The sequence below is a fragment of the Bos indicus x Bos taurus genome, chromosome 25 (assembly GCF_003369695.1).
Source record: "Bos indicus x Bos taurus breed Angus x Brahman F1 hybrid chromosome 25, Bos_hybrid_MaternalHap_v2.0, whole genome shotgun sequence".
In the NCBI taxonomy this organism is placed as follows: Eukaryota; Metazoa; Chordata; class Mammalia; order Artiodactyla; family Bovidae; genus Bos; species Bos indicus x Bos taurus.
In genome coordinates this window covers 38,245,655-38,266,609 of record NC_040100.1, presented here as the reverse complement: position 1 = coordinate 38,266,609, position 20,955 = coordinate 38,245,655, and the positions used below count along the sequence as shown (strand labels likewise).

The following is a 20,955-nucleotide window of genomic DNA, read 5'->3' as shown; positions in this document are numbered from 1 at the left end:
ATGTACAGGGCACTTCGGGTGTCCTTCCTCTGGGTAAGGTTGCAGCTCCCATCAGATTCTCAAGAGGGAGGGGTCCACCTCATCGCTGGTTACATAAATTGTTCATGGCGCACTTTTTTGGTTTTTCTCTCATTAAACCCTCCTGGTGAATTGGTGAGGCGCATGCTTTGTTCTCCCCACTTAACTACAAGGACATGGTGGGCTAGAGAGAGAGGTGAGGTCATTTGGCCAAGGTCACACAGCTGGTACTGACTAGAGCTGATGTCCCAGCCACCACTCTGACTTTAGGATATATATCCTGCTGACCAAATAGGAAACCAGTCCTTGGGTGGCTGCATCCCTGTGGTTCGTTGGGGAAATGTGGGTGCTGCAGCTCAGAGGGCTCCCTAGGGAAATGCGGGGAGGTAGGGCCACAGAGCCTCTGCCGCATGGCATGGGCTTTGGTTTTGGAGCAGCTGGGGGCGGTCCCATCTCGTGGGGCATCTGGAGATTGGAGGCACCAGGGCTGACCTCTCCATGAGGGACAGCAGGCATGTGCATGTGTGCTAAATGACCTCAGTCGCGTCCAACTCTTAGTGACCCCATGGACTGTACTCTGCCAGGCTCCTCTGTCTGTGGGATTCTGCAGGCAAGAATGCTGGAGTGGATCACCATGCCCTCCTCCAGGGGATCTTCCCCACCCAGGGATTCAGCCCGAGTCTCTTTCGTCTCCTTCATTGGCAGGTGGATTCTTTACCACTAGCCCCCCCTGGGAAGCCCCAGGGCTCTGAAAATGTTCTGCTTCTGCTGCTAAGTCACTTCAGTCGTGTCCGACTCTGTGTGACCCCATAGATGGCAGCCCACCAGGCTCCCCCGTCCCTGGGATTCTCCAGGCTAGAACACTGGAGTGGGTTGCCATTTCCTTCTCCAATGCATGAAAGTGAAAAGTGAAAATGAAGTCGCTCAGTAGTGTCTGACTCTTAGCGACCCCATGGACTGCAGCCTACCAGACTCTGCCTTCCATGGGATTTTCCAGGCAAGAGTACTGGAGTGGGGTGCCATTGCCTTCTCCAGAAAATGTTCTAATTTCTTTTAAAACCAGAAGAAGAAAAGAGAAAGTTCAGAAAAATTTAAATATACGATAGTGATATATTCATCTTTATACCACCACCAACAAAAATATTGTATATTTATGGAGGAAAGGAGCCCGTGAAGGCAGAATTGCCTCAGGCCCACAGAAGTCATGTAGCACCCTGGAAAGGGCAGTGTGGGTCATATCAGAAGCTGGTTTATCTGCCTGGGAAATTCATCTGGATTCTCGAGCCTTGTGAATCATGATGGAGCCATTTGGAAAATGTGTAAAGTGAGAAGGATGGGTGACAGCTGTGTGCAGCGCTTGGGGGCTGATGAGGCCAATGACGCTGATGTGTGGAGCGGGAGACACTGGATATGAACTCTCAACGTGGCCCATCTGCTGTGGAAAGAGGGGGGAGGCTGCCCGTCTGTCCAGGTGAGATGTCTCAAGTCAGGATGAGCATTTCCATGTTTAATTCCACCATTACTGCCCCATGGGCCACGTCATCTCTGGTGATTAAATGGAGACAGAGGGATGTGCTTGGAATTCCTATCTGCCAGGATCTAAACAAACAGTGTTGAAAGGACCACTACCATTTTCCTCAGTTCCCAGAAGTGGAAATGATTGGGGTTTCCTGGAGCAGCTCCTGGGGAGTGATCTCTGTGTAGCTAGGCCCAGAGCTGCCTCTGCAGGTGTTTGGGGCTGGGCTGACTTCCCTCTGTTTCAGGGGTCTGGCAGTGTCAGGGGACAAGAGTCTCGCTTATGCCTGATGTGCGTTTAGCGGGGATTCCATTGGTTAAGCGCAGTGGGTGCTTTTGCAGGAAATTTAAAGTCCTTTTAAGCATGCTTTGCTGTTAAATGTGTTCTTGAAGAGCGCCAAGGAGGTAACTGTGCTGAGTTGCTGTCCTGCGTTGTTCCTTCCAGAAGATGAGGTTGGGGGCACCTTCTGTCTTTCCCCTAAGACCAAACAGATGGTCACACTGGATGTCCAGTCCTCTCTGCTTTCATGTCGTCTAGAACCTTCAGAAGCACCTGAAACCAGAGCGCAGAGAAGGCCTGTCATACATGCTCATGCACCTGAGTTTGGAGAGCCACCTGCTAGTGGACAAGGAGGGATTTTTGTGACAGATGCTTCCTGGCCCCCGTTGCCTCAAGTCCTCTCCTCTTTAGGTTTCTCCTCCTCGAGCCTTGAGAGAGCTCGTCTGCTCCACCCCTCCCCTTGCTCTCTCTCTGCTCCAGCCACACGGGCTGCCTTATGTCTCCTGGATTGAACCATACTTCTGAGAAGGAAATGGCTGTTTCTTGGAGAATCCCATGGGCAGAGGAGCCTTGTGGAGCCTGGTGGACTACGGTCCATAGGGTTTCGAGAGTCAGACATGACTGAGTGACTAAACCACCACCCACCTGTGCCACAGGGCCTTTGCATCTGCAGCTCTTTACCAGACATGCTCTCTCTACCCAGGTAACTCCTATTCATTGTTTGAATCTCAGATCAATGGTAACTCAAGGACACTTTTTCTCCCTCTCTCCTCTTTGTCAGATGCCCTATGGATTTTTCCTTTTATTTTAAACTTTAAAAAATTGTGATAAGATACATGTAACATATTATTTGCCATTTAAATAATTTTTGAGTGTAAAGTAGCATTAAGTACATTCATACTGTTGTGCAACTGTGACCACTATTTATTTCCAAAATGCTTTTTCTCATCCCAAATAGAATCTCGGTGCCCATTAAGCAATAACTCCCCTTTCCTCCTTCCTCTTCCCTGCTACCAGTGCTATGTAACTCCTATTCTACTTTCTGCCTGCAAATAATGCTTTTTAAAGAATTTTTTAAATTTAAATTAAAATTAAAAAATTTAAAAAATTTTATTAATTAACTTTTTTGTGTGGCCATGGTGCATGGCATGTAGGATCTTAGTTCCCCAACCAGGGATTGAACTTGGGCCTCCATTATTGGAAGCATGAAGTCTTCACCACTGGGCCACCAGGGAGGTCCCTGAAAATATTGCTTTTTAAGAGGCAGGAGAGGGCTGGTCTGTGAAGGCAGTCCTGGGCCTTCAACCCTGATATAAAAGAGCAGAGTCACATTTTGGGAAATTAATGTGGATCTGCATAGGTCTAGATTTCAGCTAAGGCCCTTTAACTAGGTTATTTCTACCTACTGTTATTAAATCTGGCCAGCGCTCCTGAATTGGGCCTCAGATTTTCCCACTGGGGTAAACGAATCCTTCCTGATATCTTTACTCTGTGAATTGGGGTTGGAATTACTTAGTTGGAATTTGTGTTGACTTAAAGCCAAAAGGGAGACTGAGAGTCCTCACTGTGGTGGAGAGAATTCTGAGATGGTTCCTGAAGATTCCTGCCCCTGATGTCTGTCCATGCCCCTTCTCCTGGTCATTCACACACCAATCAGCTACTTCAGTAAAGGGATTTTGCAGATTAAGATCCCAAATAAGTTACCCTTAAGTAGGGAGATTATCTCGGAGAAGGCAATGGCACCCCACTCCAGTATTCTTGCCTGGAAAATCCCATGGACGGAGGAGCCTGGAAGGCTGAAGTCCATGGGGTCGCTAAGAGTCGGACATGACTGAGCGACTTCCCTTTCACTTTTCACTTTCGTGCATTGGAGAAGGAAATGGCAACCCACTCCAGTGTTCTTGCCTGGGGAATCCCAGGGACGGGGGAGCCTGGTGGGCTGCCGTCTGTGGGGTCGCACAGAGTCAAACACGACTGAAGCGACTTAGCAGCAGCAGTAGCAGCAGCAGAGAGATTATCTAGGTGGGCCTGATCTATGTGAATGCTTTAAAAGCAGAGAGTTTTCTCTGGTTGCAGATGGACACATCAGAGACTTGAAGCATGAGAAAGACTGGACCCCCTGTTGCTGGTGGTTGGTCACGTGGCAAGGAATGTGAGTGCCTTAGTGGAACTAAGAGTGGCCCCGGGGTGGTTGTCAACAGGAAACTGAATTTTGTGCCCAAGAGGAAAAGGAAGTGAGGCTTGGTGAGCACAGGTGTGCACAGAGCTTCTGGGGGGACAGGGGAAATTCAATTCTAGAGGTTCTGAGAAGGATCTGGTGGAGATGGTGCCTGAACTGAGTTGCTGTTATTTAGTCACTCAGTCCTGTCTGACTCTTTTGCAACCCCAAGGACTGTCAGGCTCCTCTGTTGGGGGTTCTTCAGGCAAGAATACTGGAGTGGGTTGCCGTTCCCTTCTCCAGGGGATCTTCCTGACCCAGGGATCGAACCCATGTCTCCTGCATTGACAGGAGGGTTCTTTACCACTAGCACCACCTGGGAAACCCCTACATGTGAGTGGGCGTGACATTCAGGCAAAGGCATGGAGTGGAACATGCATCGGTGGGTAGGGAGCGACCAGTATCTATTCAGAGCAGGAGCGATTATGCTGAGCAAGTTCAGTGCTTTGCTGGAGTTTACAGAAAGCCCAGAATAGAAAGCAGTAGGTCCAGGCACAAGGCCCTCCAAAGACTCCTTTATTTTTCTTGGAAGTCTTTTATGGGGCTCGAGAGTCTCCATAAAACTCATCACGTCTCACAGACACCAAGTCTGCCATACTTTTTGTTGGAGCGCCTGTGAAATGTGTCTTGAGAGAGAGAGAGAGGGAGGTGCCCCAACATGCCTTAGCTCTGACTCTATCTAGAGAGGACGCAGGAATGATGTTTCTGGGCAGGTATGGTCATGGCTCTTTTTGTGTGACTGCCAGGAAGTGGCCTGGAGTCTGTCCATATTGGGGCCACAGCCTGATGCCCCAAGCGTTGGATAGAGCAGGATGGGGACTCCAGGGAGTCACCAGGAAGCTCTGGGCATGACAGGGCTCTGGGGCTCTGGGGTGTGAATGTACAGCTGAGCCCCCTGTTACACTGTCCTCCCTGGCGCTGCTTCAGGGGGTGCTCTGTCTCTGGTTCATCACTGTGGCTCCAGGGGCCTTCTGTCTGTGGCCAGGGGTTTTGATTCTCAGATGCTGATCCTGGGTCTTGGGTCACAGAGAAACTGTACTTGTTTGTGTCCAGTCACTGGGGACTGGACGCATTTTGACTGGACATAGTTGCTCCATATTTCGGGTCACATCATCCTCATCATGGGGCCTGTCCTGTGCATTACAGAATGTTGAGCGGCGCTCCTGGCCCCTACCATGTCCCTAACAACCCTCAGCCAAAAGTGCCTCCAGACACTGCCGAAGTCTCAGGACCCGGAAAGGTGGGGGCAAACTTGCCATGGGTTAATTAAAAAGTGAAAGTGTCAGTTGCTCAGTCGTGTCTAATTCTTTGCAACCCCATGGACTGTAGCCCGCCAGGCTTCTCTGTCCATGGAATTCTCCAGGCAAGAATACTGGAGTGGGTAGCCATTCTCTTCTCCAGGGGATTTTCCCAACCCAGACATTGAACCCTGGCCTCCCACACTGCAGGCAGATTCTTTACTGTCTGAGCCACCAGGGAAGCCCAAAAACACTGGTTGATAATCACTGGATTAAAGTAGTGAGAAATCAGAGATCGTCTTTTCCTTTAAGCTGCTAGGTTCTGGGGTGGTTCATTAATCTGCAACAGATAACAGAAGTTACCACAGCCGGTCCTCCAGCCACACCTGGGACTCCCGGTGGTGATTTGGGTGAGTGGGAACCTGGATCACTGGCAACAGAAGGGAATCTGCACAATGTGCTGCTCTGTGCAATGACCAGAGTCGGACAAAGGTTCTGGGCCTGACTTCCCCCAGGGTGACCTCTGCAGAAGGCAGCAGGGACCTCACACCTGGTTAAGCTTCCTGATGTGGATGCTAATCACTGATCGCCCACGGAGCGTCCTGTGTCCAGCCACCCTTCTAAGCCCTTCGTAGGCTTTCTCTGGCTTCGCCACCATATCTGCCATCTGCTATGGGTCCTGGGTTATTCCCATTTTACAGAGGAAGACACTGAGGCTTAGAAAGGTGAGGCATATCACCCCGAGCCCCAGAGCATAAGTAGGGCCTGAACCCTGGCACGTCTGATTCTGAAGCTCAGGCTCTTCACTAAAATTTCCTGATCTGGTTTTACCCTTAACAAAGAGCATTTTGGTGTTTTTCCCCCCCCCTGCTCTGGGAGCTTCTGAGGAAAAAAAACAAATTAGAAACATAACTAGAAGCAGTAGAAAAAGCTCCAAAAGGGTAGATGGTGGAAAGCATCTCTCAGATCTCCTATCAGGTGCAACCGTGACTCAACCGAGTGTGCACTGCTGCTGGGGATGGCAGAGCTGGACGAGCTTCCACGTGTGTGTGCGCATGCACACTTGGGGGCTAGGGGTAGGTGAGCCTTCAATCTGGTGCTGGGCTGGGCTCCCTGGGACGTGTGAGTGGTGGCAGCTCACTTCAGCGTCTAGCTGTTTCTCTCCACGGCATCGCTCCTGTCTTGGGAGGCATCCTTCACTCCCCTAATGAGGCCAGTCTCCAAGGCAGCTTGAACTGAGCCGTCCCTTTCGAGCAGAGAGGCTTGCAGCACGTCAGAAAAGCTCTGCTCAGGAGTTTTTGTTCTCTCAGAGCTTATGTGCAGCGGGGACACTTGAGTGTCTAGATCTACCCCATCCTTCGAGGATCAGCTCAGATCCTCCTCCGATTCTTTCACTTCTTAGCTCTGTGGCCTTGGGTGAATCACTTCGTTTTCCCCTCTGACCCTCCATTTGTGCTCTGAAAAATGAGGGTAACAATAGCGCCTTCCTCATTTTATTTAGTTTGCGGGTTAGATGTGGCAATGCATGGAGAACAGCCAGAGTAGGAATCACATTCCCATGGTAGCGATTGTTGCTAGCTATCATTACTCCAGCGTGCGTAGGTGGCCCTCTCTCCTGAACTGTGTCCTTGGGGACCTGGAGTTTTGTTGAAGATTGTAAGCTCTGAAGTCAGATGGACTTGAATCCCCATCCGCTAGCTGGGTGTCCTTGGGCATGTCATTCTACCTCTCTGTGCCTCAGTTTCCTGAACCATGAAATGTAATAGGAATATCCACCTTATAGGGATGAAATGGTTTAATGTTCTTGAAACACTTGGAGCAAATTTGGCATATGACCAACTGCTATATATGCACATGTGTGTGTGTGTGTGTGTGAATTATAAGAAATGCATTTTCTTGGTCACTCAGTCCATGTATGTGTGTCTGAATGCTGAGTTGCTTAGTTGTGTCTGACTCTTTGTAACCCCGTGGACTGTAGCCCGCAAGGCTCCTCTGTCCATGGGATTCTCCAGGGAAGAATACTGGAGTGGGTTGTCATGCCCTCCTCCAGGGGATCTTCTTGACCCAGGGATACATCTCCTGCATTGCAGACAAATTTTTTACCCACTGAGCCACCTGGGAAGCCAGTCCACGTATGTATAGGTGTATATAGAGTGTGATTTCACGCAGTACTTACCTTTACTATACCTAATTCACATTCTTCCATTCCTTTCTCGCCCCCTTCCTATTTTTCCATTTAATTAATAAGAGCTGGTGGTCGTGACCCACTGAATTGATTTCATGATCTGTGAATGGGTCATGGCCTGCAGTTCAAAAACCACTGTTGCACCGGCCCTTCCCTCCCGCCTCACTCACATTAATCGTCAGGTCCCCTGGCCCCCGAAACATCTGTCCCCGCGTCAGCAGCCTTGCCTCGTTCTCTCCGCCCCACCGGGCTCGGCAGATGCATTGTTCTGTGCACCTTTGTGAGCATCAGATTAATTAGATATTTCAGAGGAGATGGACTTTTAAAGCCATAGCTTCATTAGTATGGCTGTGCTGGAAGCCCTGAAAAGTAAAATTCAGTTATTTGTATGTTAATAAGCCAACCGGGGCTTCAGAAGCCAGCTGATGAGCTTCAGCATTTCAGCAGACCTTCATCCTGCCTGAGCCACTCACGCGCAGCCTCGCCGATGGCGCTGTGAAGACCTGCTATCACTGGGGTCCCCACAGACTAGGAACAAGTGAGTGGAAGGCGCCAGATAGGATGGTGTGCGAGCTCTGGTTTGGTTTAGTCCGAACCCCTTCATTGGGCACTGAGTCTTGCGATGCTGATGTCATTCAGTCACTGAGTCATGTCTGACTCTTGGTGACCCCACGAACTGCAACACTCCAGGCTTCTGTCACCTCCACCACCTCCCAGCGTTTGCTCAAACTCATGTCCATCGAGGGCTTCCCTGGTGGCTCAGACGGTAAAGCGTCTGCCTGCAATGCGGGAGACCCAGGTTTGATCCCTGGGTTGGGAAGATCCCCTGGAGAAGGAAATGGCACCCCACTCCAGTACTCTTGCCTGGAAAATCCCATGGATGGAGAAGCCTGGTAGACTACAGTCCATGGGGTGGCAAAGTCAGACACAGCTGAGCAACTTCACTTTCACTTTCATGTCCGTTGAGTCAGTGATGCCATCCACCCATTTTGTCCTCTGTCGTCCCCTTCTCTCGCCTTCAGTCTTTCCCAGCATTTGGATCTTGATGCTGATGGGTACTGTGTTATGTTTGTGGATCCCATCACATCACATTTTTGAAGTGCTTTCCTATGTGCCCTGTCTTGGGTGTGGCATTCTTTCTGGAGCTGTTTCTCCACTCTTCCCCAGGAGCATAGTGGACGCCTTCCAGCCTCGGGGCGGGGGGGGGGGGCTCATCTTCTGGTGTCATAGCCTTTTGCCTTTGCGTACTGTTCATGGGGTTCTCGCAGCAAGAATGCTGGAGTGGTTTGCTGTCCTCTCCTCCAGTGGACCACGTTTTGTCAGAACTCTCCCGTGTGACCTGTCCATTTTGGGTGGTCCTACACAGCATGGCTCATAGTTTCACTGTTACGCAAGTCCCTTTGCCATGACAAGGAGTGGGTCATGGAGCCCTGGCAGATCTGCACGCACGTGCCCCCTTTCTTGTCGAGTCTCTTTGCTGAGCGCAGAGTCTTTCTGTTCAGCGCCCGGGTCCTGGACCAGTGGCAGGAGCTCGATATCCTCCCCCCACCCCTTTCCCAACTGCTTACAAAAGGTATGATTTGCAGTCATGGCTCTGACACGTGGGAACATGAGACTCACTTGATTCTATGTATCTGTATTCGCTTTTATTTGACAAGCTCCTATTCTTGCACAGTTGTGTGAAAACTAAATTTAGTCCAATCCAGTAAATTTTCTACCACATTCATTTTTATTTCGTTTTAAAATTAGTGCACAGTAAAATTTACTTTTGGGGGGAGGGTGTATCGTTCTATATAATTTAATGCACGCACAGCTTCATGTATCCACCACCTCAGTCAGGATGCAGGGCAGTTCCATCACGCCCCAGACTTCCTAGGGCTGCCCCTTTTTAGCCACATGCTCCCCCACAGCCCTGACCTCTGACAACCACCAATCTTTCTGTCCCTGTAGTTTTGACTTTTTGAGAATGAAATCATATAATATGTAAACCTTTTCAGACTACCTTCTTTCATAAGCATAACACCTTTGGGATGCATTTGCGTTGTTGAATGTATCCATAATTCCTTCTTATTGCTGTGTTGTGTTCATGGATAGATGTACCATAGTTTAATCCATTCACCTGATGAAACTCATTTGGGTTTTTTCCAATCTTCAGCGATTGTGCATAAAGCTGTTTTAAAACATTCATGTTCAGGTTCCTATATAAACATAAGTTTTCATTTCCCTAGGGTAATGCCTATGAGTGGAATTGCTAGGTCCCATTGTAAGTGCCTATTTAACTTTATAAGAGATGCCAAACTGTTTTCCAGAGGGGCTGTATTGGTTTACATCCCCATCAGCAATGTACAAGAGTTCCAGCTGTTTTGCATCTTTGTCAACAGTTCGTATTTATTTATTTTTTAAATAATTTAATTAAATTTATTTTTGGCTGTGCTGTGTCTTCTGTGCAGGCTTTCTCTGGTTGCAAGGAGGGGAGGTTACTTTTTCTTGTGGTGTGTGGGCTTCTCATTGCAGTGGCTTCTCTTGTTGCAGAGCATGGGCTCCAGGGTGTGTGAGCTCAATAGTTGCCGTTCCCGGGCTCTAAAGCACAGGCTCAATGGTTGTGGCACATGGGCTTAGTTACTCCATGTTATGTTAGACCTTCCTGGACCAGGGATCAAACTTGTGTCTCCAGCATTGGCAGGCGGACTCCCCACCACTGACCACCAGGGAAGCCCCTGTCAGTATCTTTTATTTTAGTTACTCTGATAGCATCTCTGAACCCCTTTTCAACCTTTTTTTATTTTCTAGGGCTCACTCTGCTTCTGGCATGGGGCCCCCTGGGTCCTGGGATATTTTAAATTCAGAGAGGGAGAATGTGACTAGCAGAGTCTCAAAATTTATAAGCCTTGGCATAGACACGGGAGTCAGGTCATTCTCCCACCAGACAGACTTAGAGAGGCTTACACAAAGGTCTTATCAGCACCGACAATAACAAAGTAATTTTCCAAGTCCCTTCCGAGCACTTTGAGCCCCACTCACACAGTTGAGAATAGGGAGAAGTTATAGGAACTCAGAAGGACAATGTTTCTGTTACATGTATTTGTTCAATAAGTACTTTCCCTCTTCTCTGGCATTCGAAATTGGCCGTGACTAGGCAGACCTCCTGATGTCCAGGCCTTCCACCCCAATTCTGGACCACACCTCACAGAAAACGAAAGGCAGACGGCCCTCACTCTTCCTGGCCAGGTTTCAGAGGGCTGTGGCTCTGATGACATCTGTAGGCATGTCTGTTTAGTGAAGGCAATCCATCTCCATTAAAAAGAGAAACGTCTCGAAGCAGTCTGTTAATTCAGAACTGTACAGCCTTGATGATGATGGTGTCTGGCAGCAGGTGGGGGAGGGAAAATATTGATACAAGAAAGTTTTCTGCCTGTTAGGCACTATCTGCTAATTCCATTTTAATATCAGACATCTAGATGATTAATATTATATCTCAGCAGAAAGCACAGCATGGACTCAGATATTAATTAATTCATTCATCTAGCAACGTCAAGAGAGTATCATGTGCCAGGCACCGTGTGAGGAACTGAGGGTTCCGTCGTGAACAAATACAAAAAAATCACTGCCTTGTGAAGCAGATATTCTGAAGCAGGGAGACCTTGATTGTTGAAATATGTTGGAGAGTGATTAAGTACTGTGGGAAAAGTCAAAGGAGGGCAGGGAATAGGAAATGCTGGGGACGGGAACCTGATCCAGGAGAAGAACGTTTACTGTTCCTTATGAAAGAACTGGGGATGGCAGATTCTGAGTAGTTGTTGAATAAGTTTTCATCTTGAGATTATGAAAGTCTGGGTTATGGACCCTCTACATCAACATACTCTCAGTTCAGTTCAGTTGCTCAGGCGTGTCCGACTGTTTGTGACCCCATGGGCTGCAGCATGCCAGGGTTCCCTGTCCATCACCAACCCCTGGAGCTTGCTCAAACTCATGTCCATTGAGTCGGTGATGCCATCCAATCATCTCATCCTCTGTCGTCCCCTTCTCCTTCTGCCCTCAATCTTTCCCAGCATCAGAGTCTTTTCCAGTGAGTCAGTTCTTCGCATCAAGTGGTCAAAGTATTGGAGCTTCAGCTTCAGCATCAGTTCTTCTAATGACTATTCAGTACTGATTTCCTTTAGGAGTTAGGGATGAGACCCTGCTCTAGTGCTAATGAGATCCTGCCCCAGTCTGCAGAATCTGGGCCTGCCTGGGTGGGGTGGGGCCTGGGACCACGGGGAATCTGCATGTCCCACAGCTTCCTGGGTGGTTACAAAGGACCCTGAAGTTGGAGGAAGTTTGAAGACCACTCTCTTAAGAGTCCGAGTTTAAAATAGGACATAAGCTTTTGGTTCCAGGAAATGATCAGAATCATCTCAAGCTGGGTCCAATTAAAAGAGCATTCACTGGTTTAATTCAAGTCTTGACACTGCTTGGCTCTGAAACACGCGAATGTTAACGTTGCAGCTGTCACTGCTTAATTTTAGCCCTCAGAAATACCCCGGCCTTCTCAGTTGGTTTCTGGGACCCTGATTGGCAGACACCCTGCCCCCCACCTCCCCGCCCTATGCAGGGGCGCAAGCCTCCTAACTTTGGAAACAGCAGAGCTGCGTCCCCCTACCCAAATCCCTGGTCTCAGCTGTGAGCTGCCCTACTTTGCAGAACGAGAGTCTCTAAACTCATTAAACCAAAATGAAATCCAAGAAGATAATTTCCTTCCTAGCACCCCTCATAAAGACACTGGCAGCTTTATCCATAGTTAAAACTCCTCCTAAGCTGCTGTGGTCTGTGACTGGGAATGCTCGCAAGTAAAGCTTAGGAACGATGTCATCCTTCCCTGGGTTTACATCTTCCTGCCTGTGGTTGTATCTAGGAATGAGGAGACTCCTATGGGCTGGGGAGAGAGATTTCAGAAGAGCTGAAGGCCCTGAATGGGGACCAGAAAGTAGGCAAACGCAGCCCGACGTTGGTTAGGAGTCAGGCACCAGGACCAGTGATTCCTCAGCTAAATTAGAGCCTGATGGGCTGAATGTGTTCCCCCCTCAACCTCCCTAATTTATGTGTAGAAGCTCCAACTCCTGAGCCAGGGTCCAAGTGTGACTGTATCTGCAGACAGGGCCTTTAATGAGGTAGTTAAGTTAAAACGAGGCTCTTAGGGTGGGCCCTAACCCAATCTGACTGGTGTCATCATAAGAAGAGGAAATACGGACACACAGGGGCACCAGGGAGGCACGTGCAGAGGGGAGATGGTGTGAGGACTCAGCGAGAAGGTGGCTGTCTGCAAGCCAAGGAGAGAGGTCTTATCATAAAAGCCTGCTGACACCCTAATCTTGAACTTCCAGCTTCCAGAACTGTGAGAAACTAAATGTCTGTTATTTAAGCCCTAAGCCTGTGATGTTTTGTTATGGTAGCCCTAGCAAATTAACACAGTGCCTTCAAAGAAAGCTGTCCTGATGGCAAAGAATTGATAATGCCCAGAGACCCAGACCACAGGGCTTTTACTAGGCTATTTATTTATTTTTGTTAGTTACAAAATTTAATGGTAAGGCTCAAACAGTGGTTATTGGTCAAACCAGTTGACATTAATAACTTTGAAGTGTCCAGGCTAGTTTTACCCAGGTCTCCCATACTGCAGGCAGATTCTTTACCAGCTGAGCCACAAGGGAAGCCCAAGAATACTGGAGTGGGTAGCCTATCCCTCCTCCAGCAGATCTTCCCAACCCAGGAATTGAACTGGGGTCCCATTCACTGCAGGTGGATTCTTTACCAGCTGAGCTATCCGGGAAGCCCCAGTTTTTAAATAAAGGTGATGAATACCAATCAGATTCTTGTAATACTGTTCAGGATCTAAATAAATGTGATTCTGAATTTCTAAGCTATTTAATTCAGTCAAACATAATTTCCCAGGTCCAACAAGCCCCACATCTGCACATGGCAGGTGTAACATAGAAACATCCGGCTCTTCTTAGTCCTAACTGGTCCCAGGCTTGTGCTGAGCTGCCAGCTGGCTGCTTAGGCCCACCCCCTGGCCTCAGCTGATTGGCCTAAGACTCAAGATTCAAGCTGGGCCAATCAGATTCAAGCTGGGCCAGTCAGATTCCTACATCCAGGAATCAGATGGGGAGATGTGAAACCCAGATAGAGATGAGACCATGTGACCCCAGAGAGAGAAAGAGAGGCCATGCCTTGATTCCAGTTCCTCCCACCTGCATGTGAAGTTCCAGTAGGGGTGAGGTCTTCCAGATGGGGCTTGGCTTGGGGATTTGTTCTGTTCCACACCTTTGCCTGTCCCCCGGGCTGTTCTGGGGCTAGTAGACTAGCCCTGGCATGTGCTTCTCATGGCAGTAGCAGAGCCCAGTCACATTAACTCTTTTCAAGCCTTGGTGACATTTCATTGGCCAAACTCAAGTCAAAGGTGGAGAAATAAGCTTCACCCTCTTTAGTGAGAGAAGCTACAAAGCCATGGCCAAAAGGTATGGCTGCAGAACAGGATGAAGAGTTGGAGCTGTGACTGCAGTCCATCACAGGCTCTCAGCAGTTCAGGTGATGGCCTCTGGGGAGTCACTGAGGAGACATCCACCTGGAAGGAGGAGCCATTGACCCTCAGGCTATAATCATGGCTACTCCGTGTACTACCCTGTTACCCCAGTGGGATCTACAAATTCCTCCCTTCCATCAAAACACCTCTGTAACCTTCAGGTGGGAACTCTTACTTCCCCCCCATGATGTCAGGTCCTAGGGCAGGGGTTTTAGGTCTCTGAATATAAAATAAAGACTCGAATTAACCCCAAACCAGGGTCAGCCTTTATCAAATGGACTTGGGAGCAGGGTGTCTTTGGGATTTCCTTTCTTCTTCTTGTGTCTGACTCCTGTAAATCTCCACCTTTCTTCTTGGCTCCTTTTGAGCAGAGCCACTTTTAGGTATTACATGGCAGCACTTGGGGCTTCCTGGATGACTTAGTGGTAAAGGATCCACCTGCAATGCAGGAGATGCAGGTTCGATCCCTGGGTTGGGAATATCCCCTGGAGGAAGAAATGGCAATCCTCTCTGGTATTCTTGCCTGTGAAATCCCATGGACAGAGGAGTCTGGCGGGCTACAGTCCATGGGGTTGTAAACAGTCAGACGTGACTGAATGACCGAACACGCACATGACAACACTTAGGTTGTCACTGATTCAGGAGCGTTTTCCTCTTAACATGCTAAGTCACTTCCGTCACGTCCGACTCTGTGACCCCATGGACAGCAGCCCACCAGGCTCCTCCGTCCACAGGATACTCCAGGCAAGAATACTGGAGTGGGGTGCCATTTCCTTCTCCATCCTCTTAACAGGAGGCTTTTAAAAGCCAGAAAAGCATTTAAGATCCAAAGAAATTGATTATATATTATAATGAATGATTGTAGAATGTATAATTATATATTATAATTATTACATATAATTATATGTTGCTGCTGCTAAGACACTTCAGTCGTGTCTGACTCTGTGCGACCCCATAGACGGCAGCCCACCAGGCTCCTCCATCCCTGGGATTCTCCAGGCAGGAACACTGGAGTGGCCTGCCGTTGCCTTCTCCAGGACATCTTATCCAGGTAGAATCATATGCCATGTGGCCTTTCGCGTCTGGCTTCCTTCACTCAGCATCATGTGTTTAGGGTTCATCCTTTTGTAGCATGTATGAGTTTTATCTCTTTTCAAGTTTGAATAGTATTTCATCATCTTGTATTGATTCATCCATCAGTTAATGGAGCTAGAGGAGACTGATGGATGCTGAGGGCTAAGTGTGGGCTTCCCACGTGGTTCAGTGGTGAAGGATTCATCTGCCAGTGCAGGAGATGCGAGTTCGATCCCTGGATCGGGAAGACTCCCTGGAAGAGGAAATGGTAACCCACTCCAATATTCTTGCCTGGAAAATCCCTTGAACAGAGGCGCCCGGTGGGTTACAGTTCATGGGGTTGCAGAGAGTCAGATGTGACTGAGTGACTAAAAACAACCAACAGCAACAAGGCTTAGGGGTACGGGGCGATTGGAAAGTGACGGCTCAGGAGTATGGAGTTTCTTTTGGGGGTAATGAATACATCCTAAAATTAGCTGTGATTATGGTTGCATAAATCTGTGTCTATACCAAAAGCCATTGAATCTTCCACTCTGAGGGGTGACTTGTAAGGTGCATGAATTATTAATATATTTCAGTAAAGCTGTTTAAAAAAGAAGATGTAAGCCTAGGTCACTAAATTTGTATTCAAGGAAGAATGTGCCATATTTCAGTGCTTCTAGGATGCACTGCCACCCCCCTTCATTTTTATATATATGTCTCAAATCACAGGGACATGTCATAGTCTAATTGTCAGTGCTTTGTCTCTCTTGATGGTTCCTAAAATAATACTGCATTTTAAAACCGACGACATCATAGATGCAATGAAACAGAACAAGTAAGAACATCAAGGGGAGGGGAGAATTAATCTGTAACCCTTTAATCAAACTAATATAAGATGCCTTTAACTTACCACTAAGATCATCCAGAGTCTCATTTCTTTATATATTTTTTTTTATGCCGTTGCTGCGAGGCTTGTGGGATTTTAGTTCTCCAACCAGCGAGCGTACCTGGCCTCTCAGCAGTGAAAGTGTGCAGTCTTAGCCATTGGACTGCCAGGGAATCCCGGAGAGTCTCATTTCTATGTGTGTTACCTGTCCTTTTTATCAACCTCTTTATAGTTATGGCCTGACCCCCAGGTGGGTGTAAATAAACTAGCACTATTACTTCCTGTTTCTAAGAGGCCAGGTAGAGACAGGCTTTCTTTCAGTGAAGTGAAGTGAAGTCGCTCAGTCGTGTCCGACTCTTTGCGACCCCATGGTCTGTAGCCTACCAGGCTTCTCAGACCATGGGATTTTCCAGGCAAGAGTACTGGAGTGGGTTGCCATTTCCTTCTCCAGGTTTCTTTCAATAAACCACATTAAAAAGGTTAAATTGAGCATTAAACACAAGGGTTGGCAAACTATGATATGTGAATCAAATCTGATCTGAGACCATTTTTTAAAAAATAAAGTCTTATTAGAACACAACCACATAATCCATTCATCTGCATGTCATGTATGGGTGCTGTCAAGTCCAAGGTAGAGCTGAGTGATGGACACATACACCATCAGGTTCAGAGCCTGAAGCATTTCCTGTCTGGCCGTTCACAGGATGAGTTTGCTGATTACCTGACTATGTAGACAATGCAACAGATGCTTCTCACTGGATCTACCCCTTCTCTGACTCCTCTGGTTTTGGTTAGAAGTTCCAAAGATGCAAAAATGCCTCAAGGGGCCCCAGTGCTCCTCAGGGAGGAGCCAAGTCCCTAAGTGTGTGTCCTCCCCTCTCGAGGGCTGACTCAGGTCTAGAGCTTCTCACAGGGGTCAGGCAGTGTCTGGGCCCAGCCTCCCAGGTGGCTCTGTGGTAAAGAATTTGGTAAAGATCCCCTGGAGGAGGAAATGGCAACCCACTCCAATATTCTAGCCTCGGAATTCCCATGGACAAAGGAGCCTGGCAGGCTACAGCCAGCCCATGGGTTCACAAAGTCGGACATGACTGAGCAAAACAAACACACAAATAAAAGTGTCTGGGCTGTGTCTAGGTTTGGAGGATTCTAGTAAATTAATGAAGAAGAAGAAGAAAGGGAGGAAAGAAGGAGAGATGGAAGGAAGGAGAAGAAATAATTTTTAAATGGGATTAAAGACACTATGGTGTATTTTAAGTTAAACTCCTGGCACACTCACACATGCACACAATCAACTGTTCTCCTTACAGTATAATTTTATGGTTCCTAAGGAGAAGTCAGTTCAGAGTGTGGTCTGGCAACAGGACACAGGTTAAGGAAATAAATATCGTTTTTTCTCTCAACACTGTCCGTTGATCTTGGTGGTTGCGTATAGTCGAACTTGGAGCCGATATCAAAAGTCTGAATGTGAGGCTCTCCATGTGTTTTGGTTCAGGACAGATGTTCCTTTTTCATTGCCCTTGGGACAGACCCCTCTCAGCCCCTGAGCCGCCTCCCCTGAGGTTTCCTGGGGTCCTTGTGTCCACGATAAGCTTGTTCTCTGGGCCACACACTTGGCATTTCACTGGGAGGTGCTGGTGACATCTAATTGGGATGTGATTTTCTTCTCGTCTCAGTGGCATGACCTTTGATGCGTTTGTCTCCCCAGATTGTGAGCAGGGGTGATGCCTTACTTACTGGATGCCTGCTGGGTTGTCAGGGAATCTTTGGGAATTGAGACCTGCTTTTCAGGAGTCAGATGTGATTATTATCCTCTGTGTCTTCTTATGTTCTAGTATGCCAAGCATGGCCGTGTGCTTAAGAGATACATATTTATTTCCCAATATATATCTTATGTATCTAAGATTGCACATAGAATAAAACAATATAATAGAAGATAATTTTAATACAGTGAAAGGTTTCCCGTGACAACACAAGCTTCCTGAGGGCCAGGATTGCTTCTGTCTTATTTATTATTCTTCCCCCCAAACCCTTGAATAGAGTCTAGCACATAATAATTACTGGTAAATATTGAACATTGAACACATATGTGATTTCTTTTTTAAAAAATATTTATTTATTTGGCTGTGGTGGGTCTTAGTTGTGGCATGTGGCATCTTTGTTGCGGGATCTTTAGTTGTGGCATGTGGGATCTAGTTCCCTGACCAGGGATCGAGCCTGTGTATGTGTGAGTCACTCAGTCATGTCCGACTCTTTGTGACCCCATGGACTGTAGCTTGCTAGGCTCCTCTGTCCATGGGATTCTCCAGGCAAGAATACTGGCGTGGGTTGCCATTCCCTTCTCCAGGGGATCTCAGCCCAGGGATTGAACCCTGGTCTGTTGCATTACAGGCGGATTCTTGACCATTTGAGCCACCGGGGAAGCCCATGGGCCCCCTGTGTTGGGAGCATTGAGTCTCAGCTGCTGGACCACCAGGGAAGTCCCTGATTTATATACCATAAAATTAACCTATTTTAACTGTATAATTCAATAATTTTTAGTAAACTTACTAAAGATATTTTTTAAAATTGTGATTGCGTATTAATTTGTAATTTTTTTAAAATTCAGCAATGTAGCAGGTAAGAACTAAAAGTTATCCCTGCTGCTGCTGCTGCTAAGTCACTTCAGTCGTGTCTGACTCTGTGTGACACCATAGATGGCTGCCCTATTTTCCACTTGTCAGAGTAACCGTTTCTAACAATTCTATATGGTCCTTCTAGACGTTCTTCTGTGCCAACATAACACACAATTACAAAAACAAGCTGGTATCATCCATATTATTCTGCCATTTGCTTTTTCCAGCAATATATTGTATGGTAGTCTTCTTTCTCAAAGAATTTGATGCATTTTTGAAAACAGCTGCATAGTGTTGCATTGTGTGAATAAACACATTAAACTTTATTTTACCAGTTCTCTGTTGGTAAATATTAGCCTGTTTTTAAATTTTGTTTCTGCTATTATAAATGAGGCTCTAATGAAGAGCATTGAAGGCATAGTTTTGTTCACTTGTTTTTAATTTTCCTATAGAATAGATATCCAGTGTCTTATTTTGCTAAATCAAAGGATTTGTACAATTTCTCTTTGATAAGCTCTGTCAAAGTGCCTTCCAAAAATTGTTTCAATTTCTGCTCTTACCAACAGTGTTTGGAGTGTCTCTTTTCTCACAAACTTGCTGAGACCAGGATTTATAAATTTCTTACCTCTTTGGTTATTTTCTACCCCCTAAAACTGCCAGTTTACCTTATTATCATTTAAAAAGAGATTCCTTTTTTCTTACAGATTCAAGGGAATTCACTGTATTTCACAGATATTAGTCTTTTTGTTTATTTGTTGGCTGAATTGTTGACTGGATGGCTTGCTGGGGTGGGACAGAGGTGAAGCTCCGGGGGCACCTGGGCGATCTAGGGGTTTAGATTGAAGAAGGGGAAACGTGGGGCTGGTTTTCCTGGCCATTTGAGACCTTGATGGCAGTGACTTTGCTGTCACCTCCATTTTCTCCATTGTACATGAGTGACCAGATTAGGAGACAAAATGGAAAAACGCTTGTGTTTTATTGGGGTGGGGTCACCCCCACTAGATGGTAAACTTGTGAGGGCAGAGCCTGCATCTTCTTCAGTCATTGCTGTGTCCAGAGGACTCAGCAACACTGCCTGGCACTTAGCCAGTGTTGTATGAGTGATTAGATCCTTTCATAGGGTGTCCTCAGACTGTGGAAATTCTGGGGTGTTGATCATGCTGTTGATGATAATATCTCACCATCTATGAACTCTTCCTTGAAGCCAGGCACTCTGCCAAGGTCTGGGCATTCTTTGTTTCATGTAACCCTCCCAGCAAAATTGGGTTGTATAGGTTATCATTAGGCCCATTCTACAGGTGAGAAAACAGGCTCAGAAAGGCTAAGTGACTTTCCCAAGGCACCACAGAAAGGAGTTAACCCAAGGATGTGTGGCCCAATGTGTGAACTTCTGATTGCTGCATTCTCCTGGGTCAGGGCTTGTCTTTCCTTTAAGACGCTGGATATTTATCTCGGGGACCCTGAGAACTAGGATCAGAATGCTTGTGCTACTACTCTCCGACAGAAGGGGGCAGCACTGAGACCCCAGAAACTGGGCAAGAGTTAGGGGACTTTCCTGGTGGCTCACTGGTGAAAAATCTGCCTGCCAGTGCAGGACATGTGGGTTCTATCCCTGGGTCAGGAAGATCCCCCGGAGAAGGAAACGGCAACCCACTCCATTATTCTTGCCTGGAAAATTCCATGGACAGAGGAACCTGGCAGACTACAGTCCATGGGGTCACAAACAGTCAGACATGACTTAGTGACTTAACAAGGGAGGCTGGAGATGGGCGTTTCTTCCTGGGCATTTCCAGATAGTAACTCAGGGTACAGTTTCTCAATTCAGACAGGCCCTGGAGACTTCTTTATTGTCTGTGTGACATTAGGCAAGCTAGCACCCCTCTGAGTGCCGAGTTTTCTTATCTGTAAACCAGAGATGACACCAGACTTCCCTTATGGGATTGTTCTGAGGGCTGGATGAGATCACGCATGGAGGTGCCATTCCTTCTCCATGCTCACAGTTGGTCTCCATACATGTGGACTGTCATTGGTTAGCACTGTGGAGAGCTTAACCCCTGGTCCTGCAGCTTCTCGGGTAGGGAGGCAACCTCTGTCTTCACCTTCGTCTGTGAAGCAGGTGTGCTTGGCTGCCCTTGGGGACGGGCAGTGATGGCTCATTTGTGAAGCTGCTGGACACAGACGTCTCCAGCAGCTGGCAGAGCTTGGACGGGTCGGCCCCTCTCCTATAGGCACGTGCTCCTGGGCCAGCCTTGCCTTCACTCACGACTCTCAGGTGGACTTTAAACATGCTCACGGCTTTCTAAAAGACTGCTTTATCTTCTCAGATGCCAGAGCTAATGGATTTATAGATTCCTCCTTCCACCAGGGATGTATGAGATGGCTTCTCTTCTC

At 47.5% G+C, this 20,955-nt stretch overlaps 1 protein-coding gene across 10 annotated transcripts in view; it reads left to right on the top strand.

The window, feature by feature from the left end:
• The window catches only part of RBFOX1 (RNA binding fox-1 homolog 1), a 2,434,604-nt gene that overhangs the window by 52,445 nt on the left and 2,361,204 nt on the right, over positions 1 to 20,955 (top strand). The gene's annotated exons all lie outside the window — the stretch shown is intronic.